At 35.5% G+C, this 21379-nt stretch overlaps 1 long non-coding RNA gene and 1 other non-coding gene across 2 annotated transcripts; one reads left to right on the forward strand and one right to left on the reverse strand.

Moving 5' to 3' along the window:
* Positions 1-13900: 13900 nt before the first annotated feature.
* On the forward strand, positions 13901-14007 carry LOC131174299 (small nucleolar RNA R71). Its single transcript, XR_009144547.1, has one exon. It is a non-coding gene; the product is annotated as a small nucleolar RNA R71 (small nucleolar RNA).
* A 3867-nt stretch (positions 14008-17874) lies between these two features.
* LOC131173911 (uncharacterized) lies at positions 17875-20872 on the reverse strand. Its single transcript, XR_009144224.1, has 2 exons — positions 18665-20872; positions 17875-18443 (listed from the first exon to the last, which is right to left on the reverse strand). It is a non-coding gene; the product is annotated as an uncharacterized LOC131173911 (long non-coding RNA).
* Between the last annotated feature and the right edge of the window lie 507 nt (positions 20873-21379).

The raw sequence follows: 21379 nt of genomic DNA on the forward strand, positions 1-21379 counted from the left end.
GTTTAATAATAACTGTATATATATATTAAACTTAGGTGAACTAAGTATAATTAAAAAAAATTTGATTATTGAGTGAAATTTCTGACCAAATGTTAGGAGTACGTACTCTCAAAAATCTATTTAGAGGTAATGGAGGCACCAGGAATGCATATCAAGTCCTATTATTCATCATAATTTAAGTGTGATGACAAATTTATGTTACAAGACTTTATTACTGAAATATTTTATCAATTATCTTAATTTAAATAAAATTTAATAGGTGCAATAGATATAATATTGTATATGTAAAGTGTAAAATAATCTACTCTCTCATTTTGGAAATCAGATCATGGAAATCTCATCGTATGTATAAAATGATTAATAAAATTAACCTTACCATGCAACCATGCCACTTCAAACTGGAAAGAAATAGAATCAAGTGGGGCAGGCTTATAGTAGCAGTTAGCAAGCTGTGTGCATAAGAGAATCCTATACCTTTTAATAATAGACCCCATTCCACTATATATATATATATATATATATATATATATATATATATATATAGATTCATAGTGAATTAAATGTATAAATTAACCAAATTAACAACTTTCCTAAAGAAACAGAATTTTAGACAGCCTATACTAAGATTAATTTTTTCTACTTTCCACATTTAGTGAAAATTCTAAGATATGCACATGATTATTGTAAGGGGAAAAATTATTAATAATTAGGACCAAATCTCGTTTACAGCGCAGAACTACATATTAGATTACTTTCGAGCAGTAATAATTGGTACCAGGATAATTTGAATTGATTGGAACAGGAATTAATTCTGAAAGGAATACCACTGGGTTGATTTGCCTTCCAGTTCCAGTGGTTTATCTGAGGTCATCATCAATTGGGGGAAATTTATATCAAAAATTTTAGAAAAAAGAAAAGAGAAGGATACTGCTGCGAAGACTCTGGGTTGAAGAAAATGGGATAAAAGGTTATGAACACCGAATCCAGAATCATGTATAACTGTAGATGAGTGAATGAGAAGAGAACAGTAAGCATAGGCAGCCACCGACCCACTTTCCTGAAGCATCTTCCACGTTCCACCCTTTTTCTTGTCGTTTTTTACTCAATTTCCAAGATCTTAATTTTCTTTCAACAACTTTTTGGAACCTTCCTACCCTTTTAAACAATACCTTCTCTTGTTAATTCCCATTCTCATTCTCTATCTCCATGATTGAGGAATAGTGGACCTCCTTTTTTTTATATACTTATCTAATTAAGTGGTTAGTTGGTGCTCTCTCTCTCCATTAGGCAAAAAAATTACTTAAGCCAGTTGTTTGTTTCTATTAAAAAAAATAGAAATAAAATAGTAAAAATGAAGAAGAATTAATTAGAGAAGCATTCAGAATCTGCCACATCTAAATTGCCAGTCTTGATGATCATTTGCAAATATGGACAAGTATTAATTCAGAAATCTACACAAACGGTGTTGAATGTGGCCAATTTCCAGGCCCAATTGTTGTTAGCTAAACCAAGAAAGCCCAAATTTCAGCGTAACCACTAGTCTAGTGCCCATCGTAACATTTGCGAAGAGCAGGCACACTCGTGTCTCGAGAAATGCAATCTTTCTCAATTGCTGATCATATTTGACAAACATGTAAAAATGCGAATCCTGATGAACAAAACACCAATCCAATTGTCCACACAATCATCTTCCTCCGAAATTGTATCATGACTCAGTATACACAGCTCCGTTCAGTGTCCAAATAAAAAGAGCAAGATCAAACATTCTTCCTTTTTTCTTCATCTTCAGCTATTCAGAATAAGTTTTCTTGCCAGGAAGAGAAATTAGATCTCTCAGTTACAAAAACTGCTTGTTCCATACATCCCCCAGCTTTGTACTCCAAGATGTGAACTGCTGGTATCCATAATTGGATTTGAATCGCCCCACCAAGCCCTTTTCTAGGGTCCAAGAGTAGAAGAACCATAGTATGGCCAAGAAAATAATGCCTTTCATCCAATCTCTACATCCTTGCACATCTCATGTCCTCCTTGCCTTCACTGAAAAATCTAGGACTCTAATGGATTTAATCCAACTGATTTCAATTTTAAATTATGCTTAATAAAATCTTTAAAAAAAATTCTAGATAAGTATGTGATAACCGATATTAATTAACATATTTTCTGTTCCCATCCTTCTTCTTGGACTGAGCCTTGTAACTACCACTAGCACCAATATTTTCCTTCTTGAAATTCAGTGATTTTGCTACCATAGCCAGTGAGTTATCCACACCATCAACACTAAGAGTACTGACTTCCCTTTGTTTCTCCGGGCTAGGGACCATAGAATATATGCTCTATTCACAAAGGGAAAAGTATCTGGTTCCTGACATGGTCATAGGAGTTATTTAGTCCCACAAGGAACTGAATAACCTTGATATTATTGTCCATTTGCGCTAATTTCTTAGCAGCTCCACAACTACAGATTGGTAATGAACTCAGACATGTCAATTCGTCTCATAGTTTCTTCAATTTAGTGAAGTCCAGACATATTTCCTTGATTAAAACCACATATCTCTTTATTGATCTAATAAAGTTGTCGCCCATTGCTCTCACCGAATCTCGGAGCTAACTCCTCCCATGGATCCTTAGCAGTTTTCACATAAAAAAAAGCCTCAACTATATCCTTTGAGATTGAATTTAGAATCCAGGAGATGACCATACTGTCCACTTTTAATCATTTCTCACACATTGATAATAAATTGGTATGTGTCCGCAAGTGCACGGGTCCAGTAGTATAGTTTTAAAAATAATATCGTTCTCACAGGGAATTGTGCTTAAATTGGAAATAAAAGGATAAGGTAATTAGAATGGTAAAATTTAAAGATATTAAAAATGAAATTTAAAATTTCATATTGGTATTTGAGGTATTTAAACTAAATCAAACAATTAACTAAATTAATTAAAATAGATTACCAAAATTTAAATTGAAATTGCTATTTATGAAATTTGAAGGAATTAAATCTAAATTCAATAAAAATTAAAGTGACTCTAGAGATAGGATTTCCAATATTGTTTGCATGTGGTTTATCCCCAATTTAGCCAAACACATGAGAATTGCAATTTTGAGGGAAATCAATTCTTAGTTCTTTAAAACCTTTTTCAAGCATTTCAAAGTTGGTGTTCATTAAATCAAACCCTGTTTTCACGGTATTTCAAACCTAACAAAAACCCAATTAAATTTCTAATTGATTTTGGAAAGTCCCCTTAATCCTCTTAGCTTATCTCTAACACCAAGAAAACTAAGTTTATTGCAAGATTATATATCCCAAACATTCACTTTTCAGTCCATCTGTCAAGGATTAAAGCTTAACTTAATGAGGGCCCATTCATCAAGCAAGGCAACAAGCTCACAAGCAATAAATCAAAATGCAACAAATCTCATTTAAATGACTAAATCAGTTCAAAACCACAATACAAAATAATATTTACAAACCCATCTCTAAAATCTCAAATATCTACTCACAAATAATAGTTTTAAGACAAACCCAAGTGTAGAAATGAATAAATATTAAAAAACTAAGCTAAGGAATAGAAAAACCCAGTAGAATGATAAAGTATCAGCTGCTGGAGAGTTGCAGAAATGTCCTCTGCTGCTACTTGCCAAACCAGATGTGCCCTTCTTCCTCTCCTTTTTTCTTGCCAAAAATCTCTCTCTCTCTTTCTCCTTATGGAAAGAAATAGATAAAGGGGCTTTTATATGGTTCAGAGATCTGCCCTAGAATGGGTAAAAAGGTAAAAGATTCCAGAGAAAATGAGGTATTAAATCAGAGGAACGAAAATGCTACGTCAGCCATTTTCAGTAAAAACGACATAAGCTGAATCGGTTGTGTCGCGGGTTGTGTCGCTCTCGGCCTCTTTAACTCAACTTTAAAATTTTTTTGCAATTCAACACTAATTTCTTCCAAATGACTGCTCTAATCAAAATACACCAAATTTCTCCAAATTTAACCTACAAAACAAATAAATTCCATAAATTAAACTAAGAAGTGTAAAATTATAAAATTGACTAAATATATGTTAATATCTACAGTAATAGCTATGAACAAGGATAAATTATGTGCAAAAATTACACCTAAATGATGAAATAAAATGCATGCATCAAATTCCCCCATACTCAAACTCTTGCTTGTCCCCAAGCAAAATTTCATTAAAACTCATTTGGAAGGGAATAAAATCAGTCTTTGAAAACACAAAAATCACTAATCCAAACCACCAACTTACCTCTAGCCACCAACATTCCAAATTCCCACCAGCGAAGCACAAAGAATGAAGCAATCACTCTCAATAATTACAGAATAGCTAAGAATTAACCAATCAACCCAAGCAACAAATACCAACCAGCTACAAGAGTCAATTATGCCAAAACAAACCTAAATGAAATAGATAGCCAATGTGTCTCAATTAGATGGTGAGTAATGTATGGAAGATTATATTGCAAAATCCATATGCAAGCATAAAAGATCTAACTCCACTAATGTAACAAGCATTTTTCAAAGAATCATTAGGTCTTTTTAAGGGTTGTTATGGGGTCAAATAGGGTAAAATTGTGGTTAACAAAGAAAGGGAATAAGGCAAACAAAATATGAGAATAATATTAATCATAAAACTCAAAGCGCATCCATTTTTTTTTTTTAAATCAAGAGGAAAGAAATTCATGATGAATCTCAAGTGCTATCACAATGATTATATAAAGGGACTACTTTTATACTTTTTTATTTTTTTATATTTTTTTTATATTTTTTTTTATTTTTTAATTTTTTTTTATTTTGTATGTGTCTCTATTTCATGTCACAACCAAAATTACCTTTGGGATATTTTGGTGACCCCTTTTTTTTATCAACTTTTCACGATTACTCTAGCACTTTTCAAGATGTTTCAATCCTCCAAGTTTTTTTTTTATATCATTATTATTATTATTATTTATGCACTTAATTGCTAAAATATTATTCTCATAAATAGGTGGTAGTGTTTAGGTTTTATGGCTAGGTAAATGATTTGGGTTTCAAAGAAATTAGGGAATTAAGGTTCAAGGGGGTTTGCAAGGGTTGAAATAAAATTAAGGTAGGTTAAGGCTAAATGTGAGGTTTAAAAATATGAAGGAATGCCTAAATCATATTCTTATCAAATGCAAGTTAAAAATTTCACTTTGAAAGATCTAAGATACTTGTTCTAGGAATGGTGAAACGACAATGACCATTTTCTTCCTTAAAGGCTTATTCAGACACTCAAAACTCAAAATAACTAATCAGAATCTGCATACCTAGATAAATATATTAATTTTCAGATATTAAGTAAAAGAAAGAATAATGCTTAAGAAAGAATAATGCTTAAGAAAAAAATAATGCTTAAGACTTTGTACCCAGCTAGAACTTTCATTCCACTAACCATCTAAAGGCAAGTTGGATTGCTTGAATAAGCAGCTTCTGGAATTCAAAGACTGGTTTAAAAAATCCAAAAATTTTAAATGAATAAATGGAATGCATGAATGTATGAATGTATAATGAACCTATATGCAACTAAGTACGCATAACTAAGTGTATGGAGCTATATGCAGTGTATATATGTGAATATGTACAAGTATGAAGTAATGAATGAGTATATCACTATATGCAAGTGAAAAGGAAAAATAATGTTTGCAAAAAATTTACCCTTTCCCCCATACTCAGAATGAACATTGTCCTCAATGTTAAAAGATTGCAAGAAATGGGATAACTATATGTGCAATGGGTTCTCTCAAATATTGTGCAGAAAGTAGGTGGCTAATATGTGCATAAAGAATTATTACCCTGTGTCATAAGTGGTAGCACAACTTGTGCTGAAAATGACACAAGCTGAGATAAGAATTGTTACCTCATTGAAGGTGCAGCCAATTTAATTAAATAAAATTTGGACAACTGTTGCACTCATTACAAAAGAAATAGTGGAATGGAATCCATTAAAGCAATTAAACTCAAAAGGTTGAAATAGGAAAGTTAAGCTCAAAAATATAACCATCAAGTAAAATTCCGAAGTAGCATATCATAGCAAGTGAGCAAAGTACTAAAGATTCAAAAAAATATATACTTTATGAGGAACTAAAAAAAATACTGAATAAGCAATGTTTCAAGTAAAGAAAAGCAACACAAGCAAAATATTAATTAAACAGGCTACTAAAAACATTAATTAATTAAGCAACTAAAATAAAGACATGAGGTATGTAAACTGAAAATAAAAGTTGGTCAGTCATGAATGATAACTCCTTTGCCCTTGCCATCTTGTGGAGGTGGTGGTGCTTTTGGTGGTTGCTGTGGAGAAATAATGCTCAAAATGAGTGCCTGGTTAGTTTCTATCTGCTCTAGCTTAGCTCGCATGGCTTTCAACTCGTCTTGCATTTCAGCACTTCTATCCAAATATATATCAGCTAAATCCCTTAATGTTTGAAAAGAGACATCTGTCATTTGCCGAAAGGAGTAGATCTCATCACTGAGATTCTCCATAAATGTCAGAAGGGTTGCCATGGAGGGTCCAGAAGCTGTTGATGAAGCAGGTTGTGCAGCTGGTGGAGCCTGGCGTGGAGGTTGTGCATAAGGCTGCTCAGATGGTTGCTCAGATGATGAGGAGGAGCTAATTGCAGTAGGGGAGCCTGGTGGTGTTGCTGTTGGTGCCGAAATCTCATAAAGTTATGTAGCCTCATTTTTAATACAAAATTTTTGGTTGGCCAAATGAGGTCCATCCAAATATAGCAAGCCAGTTGTGACGGCAGCACACTTATGAACTTGAGGGTCAAAACCAAAATAATGTGCAATGGGTGTGACCAAACCTCCAAACACAATCTTACCAGTACCCCTAGTAGTTTGGCGGAGCACATGACGGCAAAAGTAATAACCAGGTGAAACCTTTTTACTAGTTTTGGCACACTACAAAAAAAATAAGTCATACTGAGACATTGTACCAACACTAGTTCCTCTTCCTAAAATTGTATTTGCAATTAATCTTTGAAGCAATCGCAAGGAGTGACTCTCAATTTTAGAGGCCTTACTGTGCCCAGGTTTAAAAACACCTGCTAAGGGTGCTATTTGCTGCTAAAATTCATGCCCATTATAGTCCCTTCTACTGGTAGGCATTTTAATCAAACCATCAGTGGGGAACCCGAATATATGATGAAAATCATCCATGGACAATACCCTATCTTGACCGAGGCATCTAAAGTTGATTGTCAAGTTATTATCCAATTCATATTTATGCTTACTAGTGGACAGGGAGGCCATGAATTCCTGCACTAGAGTGGGGTAAACCAGTTCCTGTTTATGAACAAATCTCACCCAACCCAAAGCATCCAACAAATTCTGCATTTCATCATATATATTCAAAGATTTAAGTGTAAACGCATCCAAATATCGAGTCTGAACCATTTCCCTAGTTTCAATTCTTGTCTTATTTTTCTTCATTTCGGCAGTAGGCAATACCCATTGTTTGGCAGTAGGCACAGATGAAGGAATAGCGAAGTTACCTTTAGATTTCCCTGGGCGCTTTACCGCTGATCTCGGGATTCCACGACGAGCACCAGTGCACGGAAGTGGCGTTGGATCGTTAAGGCTGTGGGCTGTTCGGATTTCTTTCTCTTAGTGCCGCCTGTGGTTTTGTGTGGCTTAATACTCTTTGCTTTCTTCTTCTTGTATGTAGCAATAGGGGCATCACCAGAATGGGTTGCCGACGAGTTAGCATTCATGGGTTGGGTGGGTTGAGGTTGCGGCGTAGGGTGTGAGGAATGGGGAGGGGAGTTTTCGAAGGAAAGAGGGGAATCGGGCATGTCAAAAATGGAAGAGAGGGGCCGAAAAAGAAGAAGAATGCGATGAAGTAGAAGAACAAATGAGAAAAATGTTGGTTTGGATCGTGGGTGGCGGAGGTTGCGGCGAAGAGGAGGAGTGGGGTTGTGTCGGAGGTTATGCCGAGAGGAGGAAGGAAGGAATGGGGTTATAGGGTATGGGTTTGGGTTAGGGAGTAAAAGTGATGGGCTATGGGCTTTGGGCTTTGGTAAAGGCTGTTGGGTATGGGTTTAGTCTACGGGCCATGGGTTTGGTTTAGTTAGTTTATATATATATATATATATATATATATATATATATATATATATCAAAATGGGTTAGTGGGCTTTTTGGGCTTTGGTTGGTTGCAGGCCCATTCTAGTGAAGTGGGTTGTCAACCTGCAAAACCAAATAAACGACACAAGTTAGAACACAAGGATAAAGGTTGTGCTGGAAGTTGTGAAATATTCTGCCCAAAATGCGCCCAGTGACCACAAGCGACGACACAACCAAAATCGATTGTACCGCAGGTTGTGAAATATTCTGCCCAAAATGCGCCCAGTGAACACAAGCGACGACACAACCAAAATCAATTGTGCCACAGGTTGTGAAATATTCTGCCCAAATTGCGCCCAGTGAACACAAGCGACGACACAACCAAAATCGATTGTGCCGCAGGTTGTGAAATCTGCTACCCAAATTTGATAAAATTACATAGTACCTGAAAAATTGAAACAAATTAGATTTCAAATGATTGGACCTTCATAACATGAATTCTAATCACTCAACCTGTTATGTTCGTCAAATACTCATAAAAAATAATTTTCAAAGCACCAATTCACATATTCACATTCAAATAATTTCCTTTTTAAACCAAGATGTCAAAGTTTAGAAAATTTTTCTCTGAAAATTAACAAAAAGGGCAATGAGCCTAGCAAGATCTACCAGAAAATAATCAATAATAGAAAGATGAAAATTATAAGTGAACAAATTTAAAACTAAAATTTAAAGCTGAAATTTAAAGCTAGAACTAAAAAAAAAAAATTTTAATGCTTATTTGCTTACAATGAATTATATCCCATCTGCACAAGAAAATTAGAACAATGTCAAACTCTGAATAAAGAGTATGGAAAAAACTTAAAACAAATATATGTGAAAGAAATAAACAATCAATGAAAAATTATGGGTTATGCCCAGAAATGCTAAGTTTAGGTCTTTAGCTTGACCTTACTCAATCAAAATTTTATGGAGAATGTGAGAGATAGCAGGTTGCTATCTTCTCAATTGGCTCACCAACTGAATAATGCCTCAATCTTTGCCCATTTACCTTGAAATTACCAGACTTTTCACCAAAAATTTTCACAGCACCATGAGGGAAAACTTTCACAACTTTAAATGGACCTGACCACCTTGATTTTAATTTTCCTGAAAAAAATTTCAATCTTGAATTGAATAAGAGAACCAAATCTCCTTCTTTAAAGTCCTTTTTCTTGATGTGCTTATCATGCCATTTTCTAGTTCTTTCTTTATAGATCCTAGCATTTTCATAAGCATCAAGTCTCAATTCTTCTAACTCATCAAGTTGCAAAAGTCTTTTGTGTTCAGCAGCTTGTAAATCGAAATTGATTACTCTTATGGCCCAATAAGCTTTATGTTCTAACTCTATGGGCAAATGGCATGATTTTCCAAAAACTAACCTATAAGGTATAGTTCCTATGGGGGTTTTAAAGGCTGTCCTATATGCCCAAAGAGTATCATCTAATTTAAGGGACCAATTTTTTCTAGACTTGTTGACAATTTTCTCTAAGATTTGCTTAAGTTCTCTATTTGTGATTTCTACTTGGCCATTTGTTTGAGGGTGATATGGTGTGGCAATCCTATGCTTTACCTCATACTTTCTCATCAATTTTTTAAATTAGTGATTGCAAAAATGGCTACCACCATCACTGATTATGGCACGTAGGGCACCAAATCTGGTCAAAACAAATTCTTTTAGAAATTTCACCACAACTTTTGCATCATTGGTAGGTGTAGCAATAGCTTCTACCCATTTAGATACATAGTCCACCCCTACCAAGATATGTTTATTCCCATAAGAGGATGAAAATGGCCCCATGAAATCAATTCCCCACACATCAAACAATTCAACTTCTAATATGGACTGCTGGGGCATCTCATCTCTCTTGGAAATATTGCCTACCCTTTAACACCTATCACACTTGCTTACAAAGTTTCTCACATGATTAAACATATCAGGCCAATAGAAACCTGATGTCAAGACTTTTTCAATAGTTTTTGAGACACTACAATGACCACCATATTTACAGGAATGACAATGGTAAATAACATCATTTATTTCTTCCTCTGGTATACATCTCCTAATTATTCCATCATTACATCTCCTAAACAAAAGAGGTTCTTCCCAAGAATAAAATTTAACATAATGCAAGAATCTTTTCTTTGCTGCCAAAATAAATCAGGTGGCAAGACACCACAAAACAAGTAGTTCATAATATCAGCAAACCATGGAAGTGCAAATTTCAACACATACAACTGCTTATTCATAAAAAAACTCATCAATTGGCACAATATCATCATTTTTATTTTCGGTTTTTATCCTAGAAAGGTGATCAGCCACCACATTCTCAACACCTTTTTTATCTCTTATTTCTAAATCAAATTCTTGAAGTAACAAAATCCATCTAATCAACCTAGATTTAGCTTCTTTCTTGCTCATTAAATACCTTATTTGCTGCATGATCAGTGAAAACTATTACCTTTGAGTTGATCAAATAAGAACGGAATTTATTGAGTGCAAATACTACCGCAAGGAACTCTTTTTCAGTTGTAGCATAATTAACTTGAGCTTCATCAAGGGTTCAGCTTGCATAGTAAATGGCATAAGGTTTTCTATCTTTTCGCTGGCCAAGGACAGCTCCAACAGCAAACTCGCTTGCATCACACTTGATTTCGAATGGCAAAGTCCAATCCGGGGGTTGCATGATAGGAGCTGTTGTTAATGCCGTCTTTAACCTGCAAAAAACAACCATAAAATTCTGATTAAAATCAAATTTAACATCATGATTCAAAAGATTTGTTAAGGGTTTAGCAAGTTTAGAAAAATCCTGAATAAATCGCCGGTAAAACCCGGCATGTCCAAGAAAACTCCGCACTCCTTTGACAGTGGTTGGAAGGGGCATTTTTTCAATAATTTCTATTTTGGCTCTATCTACTTCTATTCCCCTATTTGAGATCAAATGCCCTAAAACGATCCCTTCTTGGACCATAAAGTGGCATTTCTCCCAATTCAACACCAGATCATTATCAGCACACCTCTGCAAGATTTTAGACAAATTAGTCAAATATGAATCAAAATTAGTTCCATATACTGAAAAGTCATCCATGAAGACCTCCATAATTTCTTCAATAAAATCAGAAAAAATGGCCATCATGCACCTTTGAAAGGTGCCAGGTGCATTACACAATCCGAATGGCATCCTTCGATATGCAAAGGTGCCATAGGGACAGGTAAAGGTAGTTTTTTCTTGGTCATCAGGATGGATTGGAATTTAAAAGAAACCAGAATATCCATCTAAGTAACAAAAGAAAGAATGCTTGGCTAATCTCTCTAACATTTGATCCATAAAAGGAAGGGAAAAATAGTCTTTTCTTGTAGCATTGTTCAACTTCCTATAGTCTATGCACATTCTCCAACCTGTAACAGTTCTAGTGGGTATCAATTCATTATTCTCATTTTTAACAACTGTCACCCCACCTTTTTTTGGTACAACATGCACAAGACTCACCCACTCACTGTCAGAAATGGGGTAAATAATTTCAGCAGCTAGTAATTTCAGGATTTCCTTTTTCACAACATCCTTCATTGTAGGATTTAATCTTCTTTGATGTTTAATGGAAGGTTTACTATTTGGCTCTAGGAAAATCCTATGCATACATACTGTTAGACTAATTCCCTTTATATCATCAATTGCATAACCCAAAACTCTTCGATATTTTCTCAAAACTCTCAACAATTTTTTCATTCTCAATATCAGTCAAAGATGCATTAATTATAACAGGATATGTTCCATTTGGTCCAAGAAAAGCATACCTGAGGTTGGAAGGAAGAGGTTTAAGATCTACCTTTGGGGCATCCTCTACCTTTAATGATGGTGGTTTAAACTCCAAAGTTTGCACTTCTTCAAGCTGAAAAATTATGGCTTCAAGATGTGGTGGAGAGCTCTCCAAGTGTTGTGCAAAAGCAGCTATGTTGTGATTGTCATCATCAATGCTCCCACCATGGACTAAACAATTTTCAAGAGAGTCTTGTAGATAGCTTTTTCTGAAATGCTCTTAAACAATCTCATCAATAATGTCTACCCGCAAACAAGACTCAACTTCTTCATGTTTCCTTTTCATGGCTGGATTAATGTTGAATATCATTTAATCATCTCCCACTCTAAGTGTCAATTTCTCACCCTTTACATCAATTAATGCACCAGCTGTTACCAAAAAGGGTCTTCCCAATAACATAGGAATTTTTGTGTCTTCTTCCATATCTAAAATGACAAAGTCCACCAGAATGTAGAATTTCCCAACCTTGATAGGCACATTTTCTAGAATGCCTTCTGGATACTTAATTGAACAATCAGCTAATGAAAGATACATGTTTGTGGGCTTCAACTCTCCCATATTCAACTTCTCATATATTGAAAGAGGCATTAGGCTAACACTAGCCCCAATGTCACATAAGGCATTTGCCACACAATTATCACCTATATGACAAGGGATGGAAAACACACCCGCATCTTTGAGTTTGAGAGGTAACTTCTTCTGAATTATAGCACTGCATTGCTCTCCCAAGTTGATGGTATCATAATCTTCTAGCCTTCTCTTGTTGGTAAGAATCTCCTTCAAAAACTTAGCATAACTTGGCATTTGGGATAGTGCTTCAGTGAATGGCACATTGATATACAACTTCTTTAGCACTTCAAGGAATTTGCCAAATTGTTTGTCTAGCTTATGCTTGATGAATCTTTGAGGGTAGGGAAGGGTGGGCTTGTAAGGCTCAGGTGGAATGTATGGTTTCTCTCCCTCATCTTGCTCACTTTTGCTTTCTTCTTCTTTTTCATTTTTCTTGCTCTCAACTGAATTTTCTTCTTTTGTGCTCTCTTTTTCTTCTCTCTTGTTTTCACTCTCTTAACCAACTTTCTTACCACTTCTCAAGGTCACAACCTTACATTGTTCATGAGGGTTTTGTGGTTGGCTAGGTAGTTTGCTATAGGATTTACTTCCCGATGAGCTTGCTTGTTGAGCCAATTGAGTCTTCAACATACGATTGTGAACTTGTAATTGATCCATGGTTTGTCTCATGTGTTGCATTTCTTCCTCCAATTTTCTATACATCTTGCTTTGTTCAGCAAAAAATTTCTCCATGATGCTTTCCAAGGTTGGCTTCGGTTCATGAGGTGGAAGGGATTGTTGTGCTCTTGCTTGATATCCAGGTTGTGGTTGCCTTGTGGGCTGAAATTGAGGCTGAAGTTGAGGCCTATTCTACTGCATATACTGCTGGTTATGAGCATAATTTGAGCTTTGACGTTGTTGAGCAAAAGTTGCTTGTGGTCTCCATGTTGAGTTGTTCACATTAGAGTAAGAATTTCCCATAGGTTTCTATTGATAACCTCCTGCATAAGCAGCTTGTTCTTGCAAATAATCATCACCATAAGAAGAGTAATCAATTCCACAACTTTGGGTTCCATCTGTGTAGGCAACTTATTGCAAGAGTTGTAGGAGTTGAGGTTGTTGCCTTTATGCAAAAATCACTAAGAAGCTGAGTCAACTGATCAAATCTTGCATTCATGTAGCTAACTGAGTCAAGTTTATAAATCCTAGCCTTCTTGGGCTCAAGTGCTCTAGGATTTCCCCATAAATGGGTATTATGAGCAATCTTCTCTAATAAATCATAGCATTCTTCACCTGTCATTCTCATGAAATCTCCTCCTGCTTGTGAATCAATTGTGTTTCTTATGGCTGGAGTAACTCTAGTGTAGAAATTCTGAACAATCATCCATTTGGGTATTTCATGATGAGGACATTGCCTTTCAAGCTCCTTAAATCTCATCCAAGATTCATACAAAGTTTCATCATCCCTTGGCTTAAAAGCTACCATCAAATTCCTCAAATGACTGGTCTTCCCAGGTGGGAAAAACTGAGATAGAAAAGCTTGAGATAGCTGCTCCCAAGTAGCTATAGTAGCTTGTGGAAGTGAGTCATACCACTCTAATGCTGAATCCCGAAGAGAGAATGGAAATAAGGTGAGCCGAATCATTTGTCACGACCCAACCTATGGGCCGGACCGGTACTAGGACCTGGGCCAGCCTAAAGCCCCCGAGGCCCGTAGTAAGCCTTAACTATTCATTTATCCAACTCTAAGGCCCATTTGGGCCCAATTTCAAGAAACCAACCGGACAGAGTCCGGCCATAAAATGGACCTACCAACGGGGAGTTTTTGACTCACCCGACCTGTAAACACAATAAACAATCCATTGGGGAGCTCAGCTCACCCTCTACATACTCATATCATCATAAAAATAAATGGGAGCTCAGCTCCCTCATCCAGTCCATCAAACATGTATATAATAATTTTACAGGTCCACAATAATAATTTAGTTTACAGACCCAAATCAAATAAACATTTCTAACACATGCGGAAATTCTAGGAGTAAATAAAATTACACAAATATTGATAAATAACCTGCGAGGAAAGGAAGCAGGTTAACCTCAAAAATATCCTCCTGTGGCCTGGAAAAATATTGAACAGGAGTGAGCGTTCGACTCAGAGAGTAAAATATCAATTTCAACCTTAATCTCTATAACTATCTAAAACTAATGCAACCTGTGGAATGAAATGCAACATCAGCAATAAATTCACATCATAGCATCAAAAAGGTAATTTGGAGCACTCACGCACCCTGTAGCATCAATCATAATATATGGGAGCTGATCCCCTATACAGCTCTCTTAAATCCAACCTGGTGCCAGCGAAGAACTCAGCTCGGACTTCCACTTAATAACCAAATCGAGGGTCCCAGCGAAGAACTCAAGCCGTGACTACCCCTCGAAGGATCGGGTCCCAGCGAAGAACTCAAGCCGTGACTACCCGTCCTATCCATAGTCCACACCACATCACACGCACGCCAACGCACGCACACTGCTCCAAATTACCGCAACAACATTCATGGCACTTTAACAGTTATCAATGCAACATAAATCGTGCCTAGAGTTTTTACTACATAATTATATGCATATAAGTGATGCATGGGCATGCTGAACATATAATAATATCGAAATTACAATTAAAATTAATATTTTACTCACAGACTTGACGGTGATCACTGAGGCGGCTGGGCGGAGGAAGAAGGCTGTCCCGGCTCACCTGACAATTTTTATTACAATCATTTAATAAATTTGACTCAATACAAACAAAGAAAAGACCAAATACGTCCTAAGTCGTGCCGAAAATCCAGCAGAGTCTTCCCTATACCTAGGACCTACCCAACCAGCAAAAGGGCTCAAAGCACACTTCTATATTCACAATCCATATGTCCACAACTCAATCCCATCACACAGCCCCTCCTGGGCCCATCAAATCAATCATCCATCACAATATGTAAAATTTCAATTTAGTCCTTATAATTGACCATATTTGCAAAAACTGCCCAAATCAGCTCTAAAAATTCTAAAACTTTGCCCCGCGGTCCTTAGCAATATTATTAAGCTATTGCAAAAAGAATCATAATTTTCTAAGCTACCACGAATATTTTATAGATTTTTAATCCTATTTAAGCACTAGAAAATTACGAAAAAACAAGGTTCGGGTTTACCTTTGCCAATTCCGACTTCGGGAACGCGCTCGGGACATTTTTCAATGTGGGGCTAGCCAAAACCTCGGTGCAATTCGGAGACTTTTCCGGTAACGGGTCTGTCTGGCCAGAATTTCGTGGACCCGGTCAACTGTCGAATTTCCTCGAATTGAGGATACCTACACGAAGCCCATAACACGGGGGTTAGTAAATAAATTTTTTCAGAATTTTCTAAGCTCATTAAATGCTCGGAAAAACACTGCGAAGTTCCGTGGGACCCACCGAAAAACGGTGTCGGAAAAATTTGAAATTTATGTCGCTGCGAAGCTCTCAACGAGTGGAGCGTGCTGGTACCCTCGGTTTTCTCGTGGGATTCACGATTTTCGAGAAATCTAGCCCAAAAGTCGAAATGGGCTAAAATCTTCCCGAGCAAAAATTGGACAAACCGCTCTATGGATTTCGGCGTTCTTGGTGTCTATGGAAAGCTCTCGCCGAGTAGATGATTTTAGACACAAGACCCAGTCCAATTGGTAGCCGGATCGGCCGGATTTTGGCCGGGGAAGCCGAAACGCCGCGCGCGCGAGGAAGAAAAAGAGAAGAAGACCTGTCCGATTCGACCGGTCCAATCCGGTCCGGTTCGATTCGGCCGGTTCAATTCAGAATACAAAATTTTGAATTTTTACTCTGCCTCGGGACCGAAAACGAGGTCCAAAAATTCCAAAAAAATTCCAGAAAACTCAGAAAAATACGTAGACTCCAAATATATTTTTAGTTTTGCCACGTGGTCTTTAAATTAATTTTTAAAAATCATCAAAGTTTATATTTTCGGAAAATCGAACCCGATTTTTAAATCCGAAAAATCTCAAAAAAATTCCTAAAATTTAAATAAAATTAAAATACCAAAAATGCTCATAAAATTTAAAATTTTGGGGTGTTACACACTTCATCTGAAACTCCAGGCTGTCTTTGTGTGCCATATATCATCAAAAATTTCTTCAAATGAGAATGAGGATTTTCAAGTGGGCTACCTCCAAATTGTGAATCCTGAATCATTTGAATGAGACCAGTCTTTAACTCAAATTAATTAGCTCCAATGATAGGTCTATTATCTCTCACATCTGCACATCTAGAAAAAGCATAATCCAACATGGATCTTCTCTGAGGTTCATTTTGATTAATAACTTCATTCTGCCTATTTTGCTCATTTCCTCCATTATCTCCACCAATAGCTCTATTTTGATTCTCCATGTTTTTAATTGTCTCCTCTTGCTCAAATCTTTGTTCTTCTTCTTTTTCTGCTTCCTTTCTTCTCTTGCATTCCTTTTTATTGGCTCGACAGAATTTTTCAATTTCAGGGTTGAACAACAATTCAATATCACTTGTGCTTTTCGATTGTCTCATAAACAAGAAAAGTACCTGAAAAACACAAGGAACAGCAGTGAAAATAAAAGAAAATAAAAATTCTAATCAGCTTAAAATAATTAAAATCCAACTTAAAAATAAACAATTCCCCGGCAACGGCGCCAAAAACTTGGTATGTGTCCGCAAGTGCACGGGTCACAGTAGTATAGTTTTAAAAATAATATCGTTCCCACAGGGAATTGTGCTTAAATTGGAAATAAAATGATAAGCTAATTAGAATGGTAAAATTTAAAGATATTAAAAATGAAATTTAAAATTTAAGATTGGTATTTGAGGTATTTAAGCTAAATCAAACAATTAACTAAATTAATTAAACTAGATTACCAAAATTTAAATTGAAATTGCTATTTATGAAATTTGGAGGAATTAAATCTAAATTCAATAAAAATTAAAGTGATTCTAGAGATAGGTTTTCAATATTGTTTGCATGTGATTTATCCCCAATTTAGCCAAACATATGAGAATTGCAATTTTGAGGGAAATCAATTCTTAGTTCTTTGAAACCTTTTTCAAGCATTTCAAAGTTGGTATTCATTAAATCAAACCATGTTTTCACGATATTTCAAACCTAACAAAAACCCAATTAAAGCTCTAATTGATTTTGGAAAGTCCCCTTAATCCTTTTAGCTTATCTCTAACACCAAGAAAACTAAGTTTATTGTAAGATTATTTATCCCAAACATTCACTTTTCAGTCCATCTGTCAAAGATTAAAGCTTAACTTAATGAGGGCCCATTCATCAAGTAAGGCAACAAGCTCACAAGCAATAAATCAAAATGTAACAAATCTCATTTAAATGACTAAATCAGTTCAAAACCACAATACAAAGCAATATTTATAAACCCATCTCTAGAATCTCAAATATCTACTCACAAATCATAGTTTCAAGACAAACCCAAGTGTAGAAATGAAGAAATATTGAAAAACTAATCTAACGAATAGAAAAACCCAGTAGAATGATGAAGTATCAGCTGCTGGAGAGTTGCAGAAATGTCCTCTGCTGCTGCTTGCCAAACCAGACGTGCCCTTCTTTCTCTCCTTCTTTCTTGCCAAAAATCTCTCTCTTTCTCTCCTTATGGAAAGAAATAGATAAAGGGGCTTTTATATGGTTCAGAGATCTACCCTAGAATGGGTAAAAAGATGGAAGATTCCAGAGAAAGTGAGGTATTAAATCAGAGGAACGAAAATGCCACGTCAGCCATTTTCAGTAAAAACGACATAAGCTGAATCGGTTGTGTCGCGGGTAACTCAACTTCAAAATATTTTTGCAATTCAACTCTAATTTCTTTCAAATAGCTGCTCTAATCAAAATACACTAAATTTCTCCAAATTTAACCTACAAAACAAATAAATTCTATAAATTAAATTAAGAAGTGTAAAATTATAAAATTGACTAAATATATGTTAATATTTATAGTAATAGCTATGAACATGGATAAATTATGTGTAAAAATTACACCTAAATGATGATATAAAATGCATGCATCATAAATCCAAGTTTATCTTTAGCCCTAAGTGCTATTAACATTGATCTACTCCAAGCAAGATAATCCTCACCGGTTAATGGAGCATTTACAAGATTCATACTGGGATGATCAGAACTCTGCAACGACAGCTGATCTCAGTTCTCATGAGCCATGGATCCAGCCATCTTCAATCAAATCCAGATGAACTAACTATCAAATCGATGAGATTAGAATCAGCAATCAGTCGCAGGAAAGCGGAGCTCTGATACCATGAACGAAAATAGAAACTAACTAGAAAACTTGATAGATAAGAGAATAAAAATGATTCTCATTCGTCTGATTTGATCTGTACAAATAACTGTCTCTTGTATATTACTTTACAAGAATGAGAAAAGTCAACACTATCTAGAATTATCCAGCCAGCTAATTAACTAATCTTCCCGCCAAAATAATGTTTCTCGGAACCCTTTACATCTGCAATTGCACAGCTTCTCTGGATCTTCTTATCAGTGCTTCTCGAATGGTTTGTTTTGTGTTAACAAAACGCCCGGTTTCATTTATGGACCCAACGCACCGTTTTGAACACACTCTTTTCTTACACCGGCTTCTTCTTTTGCGGGAAGCAAATAAGATCAGCGTTCTGCAATTTCATCAGAACGTAGCTGGAGCCACATAATTTGGTTTCTGCTAGAAAATAGAAATGTTATGCTCTTACCTTCTTCTTGAAAGGAATGGCAAAAAAAAAAGAGCCAAAGGGCAGCTATAAGGGGCGTCGAATTCCATGGAAAGCCTTGCAAATTGAGCAGTCTCTTAGCCAATACCCAGCTTTCATTACCTGTTCGACCTTAAAATAATAAGTTCGTTTAAATTTGGCAAGCTCAGAGATGGATCACTTGGCCCTAATAAACCTAGCTACAAACAAAAAGGTCCATATAGCATATTGGTTTCAGAAGCTCCACGTACAGATCAATTACAGTACAACAAACCCCAACAAGCAATTGTGCAAGTATGGATATACCTCAATTGTACCATAGAATGCAAAATTCAAGTGATTTAATTTGCATTACATTGTTGCTCCCACTTGTAAAACAAAGCCTAAAGGCAAACCAGGAAATGACAAAACATTGTCTGTCCTGGCCATTTGAATTAGTCTCAGTCATGCATCAGCACGACTCCTAGCAATACTATCAATATAATATTACTTTTTTGAAAAAAAATAACTTAATTAATTTATTTTTAATGCCTACAAATGAATATATTCAAAATATTGCTTTTTTATATAAACAATAACGATAAATTGACTTATAATAATTTGTTTTAAAAGTCGGAATTAATCTTAATAATTCCAGTTCCCTACCTCTTGAGTCTGCATTTGCCAATCATTTGTGAGAGAACCCATATCTACTGATCACCTCATACAACACAAATGAGGAAGCATGGCAAAGGAGAGACTTGCCCTATTGTTCAAATTACCAAAGCAAAATCTTTCTTTAATTAATTCCCATGAACAAATTAAGGAAAATTTTTCTAATTATGAATGGTGTGTATATGCAAGTATTTTAGTTTTTATTTTTTTCTAAATAATTATTTAGCAGGCCCCTATTTACTATGCATATGATTTTTTTTTAAACACTGTGCATATGAAATTATACCCATTGGATTAACATATATTAAGGGAAAATGAAAAATAATATTGTTAGTAAATATAATATTTAATTAATTAATTTTTTAATAACAAAGTGATTTAACCAGTAAACGGGTAAAGTTCTGAACGGTATGATAACTATACTTTCTTTGTTATTTTTTCATGAAAAAGAAAGAGGCACTTACCCATCACTGGTTGTCTGGTTCAGCAAAACAAACAGAGATTAACAACTAGTTATGGTTTTTCATTTCCCGTAAGTGCTAAACTTATATTATTCAAGCAGGTCGAACAGATAATGAAAGAAAGGTTAGTCAGCAAAAAAGAACTGTTCAATTGACAAGCATAGCATGGAACGCACTCACCCAGAGCCTCCGACCGCCACTCGTCGATCGCAATCGATGTATCTTTTACTGTTATATCTCTCTTCTTCTATATCCTTTTTTGGTTCCAAGGTATCAAGAAGCTGGTTGGTATATATATATATATATATATATATATATATATATATATATATATGGTAAACAGATCAGTAGAGGCTACATCTAACAAATTAAGAAAAACTCAAATGAGAAGGAGAGAAAGAGAGCAGGAGAAAGTACTATATGGCGGAGATTTTTGTGTGGTGTTCTCCGATAGACCCGATCTGATTTTATGAAGAGGGTCAGATAGGGATAAAATATTCAACGGTGGATTATTTTTGAACAAAAAATATTATTTTTTAATTAATTAGACAGCTGTTCAGGAAGGATATGGTTTCTGGACAGCAGGCACGTGTTCTTGTGAAGGCAACTTTAAAGTTATTAAATTAAAATTCATCTATCGCTTTCAACATAAAAAAAAAAAAAAAAAAAAAAGAAAAGAGGTCATGTTGTCCCAAAATAGTCCAAGAGGGGGTGAATTGGACTTTAACAATTTTTCGGCCCTTGCTTGTAGCCTAATAAAAAATTGCGGCTTTGTTCAACTAGGTGCTTCTCTATATAAAATGAAAGTAATATGTGCTTCAACAATGTGTTCCTAAGTTGCAATTCAAGCCTCAATCAATGTATATGGCAATAACTAACAAAGCATGCATCATATAATGAATAACTAATTTCTCAAATCACTCAATATATCCACAAATTTATCAACTCAATCTATTCAAGCAACATTCAATATCATATA

Source organism: Hevea brasiliensis, chromosome 15 (genome assembly GCF_030052815.1).
Source record: "Hevea brasiliensis isolate MT/VB/25A 57/8 chromosome 15, ASM3005281v1, whole genome shotgun sequence".
Classification (NCBI taxonomy): Eukaryota; Viridiplantae; Streptophyta; class Magnoliopsida; order Malpighiales; family Euphorbiaceae; genus Hevea; species Hevea brasiliensis.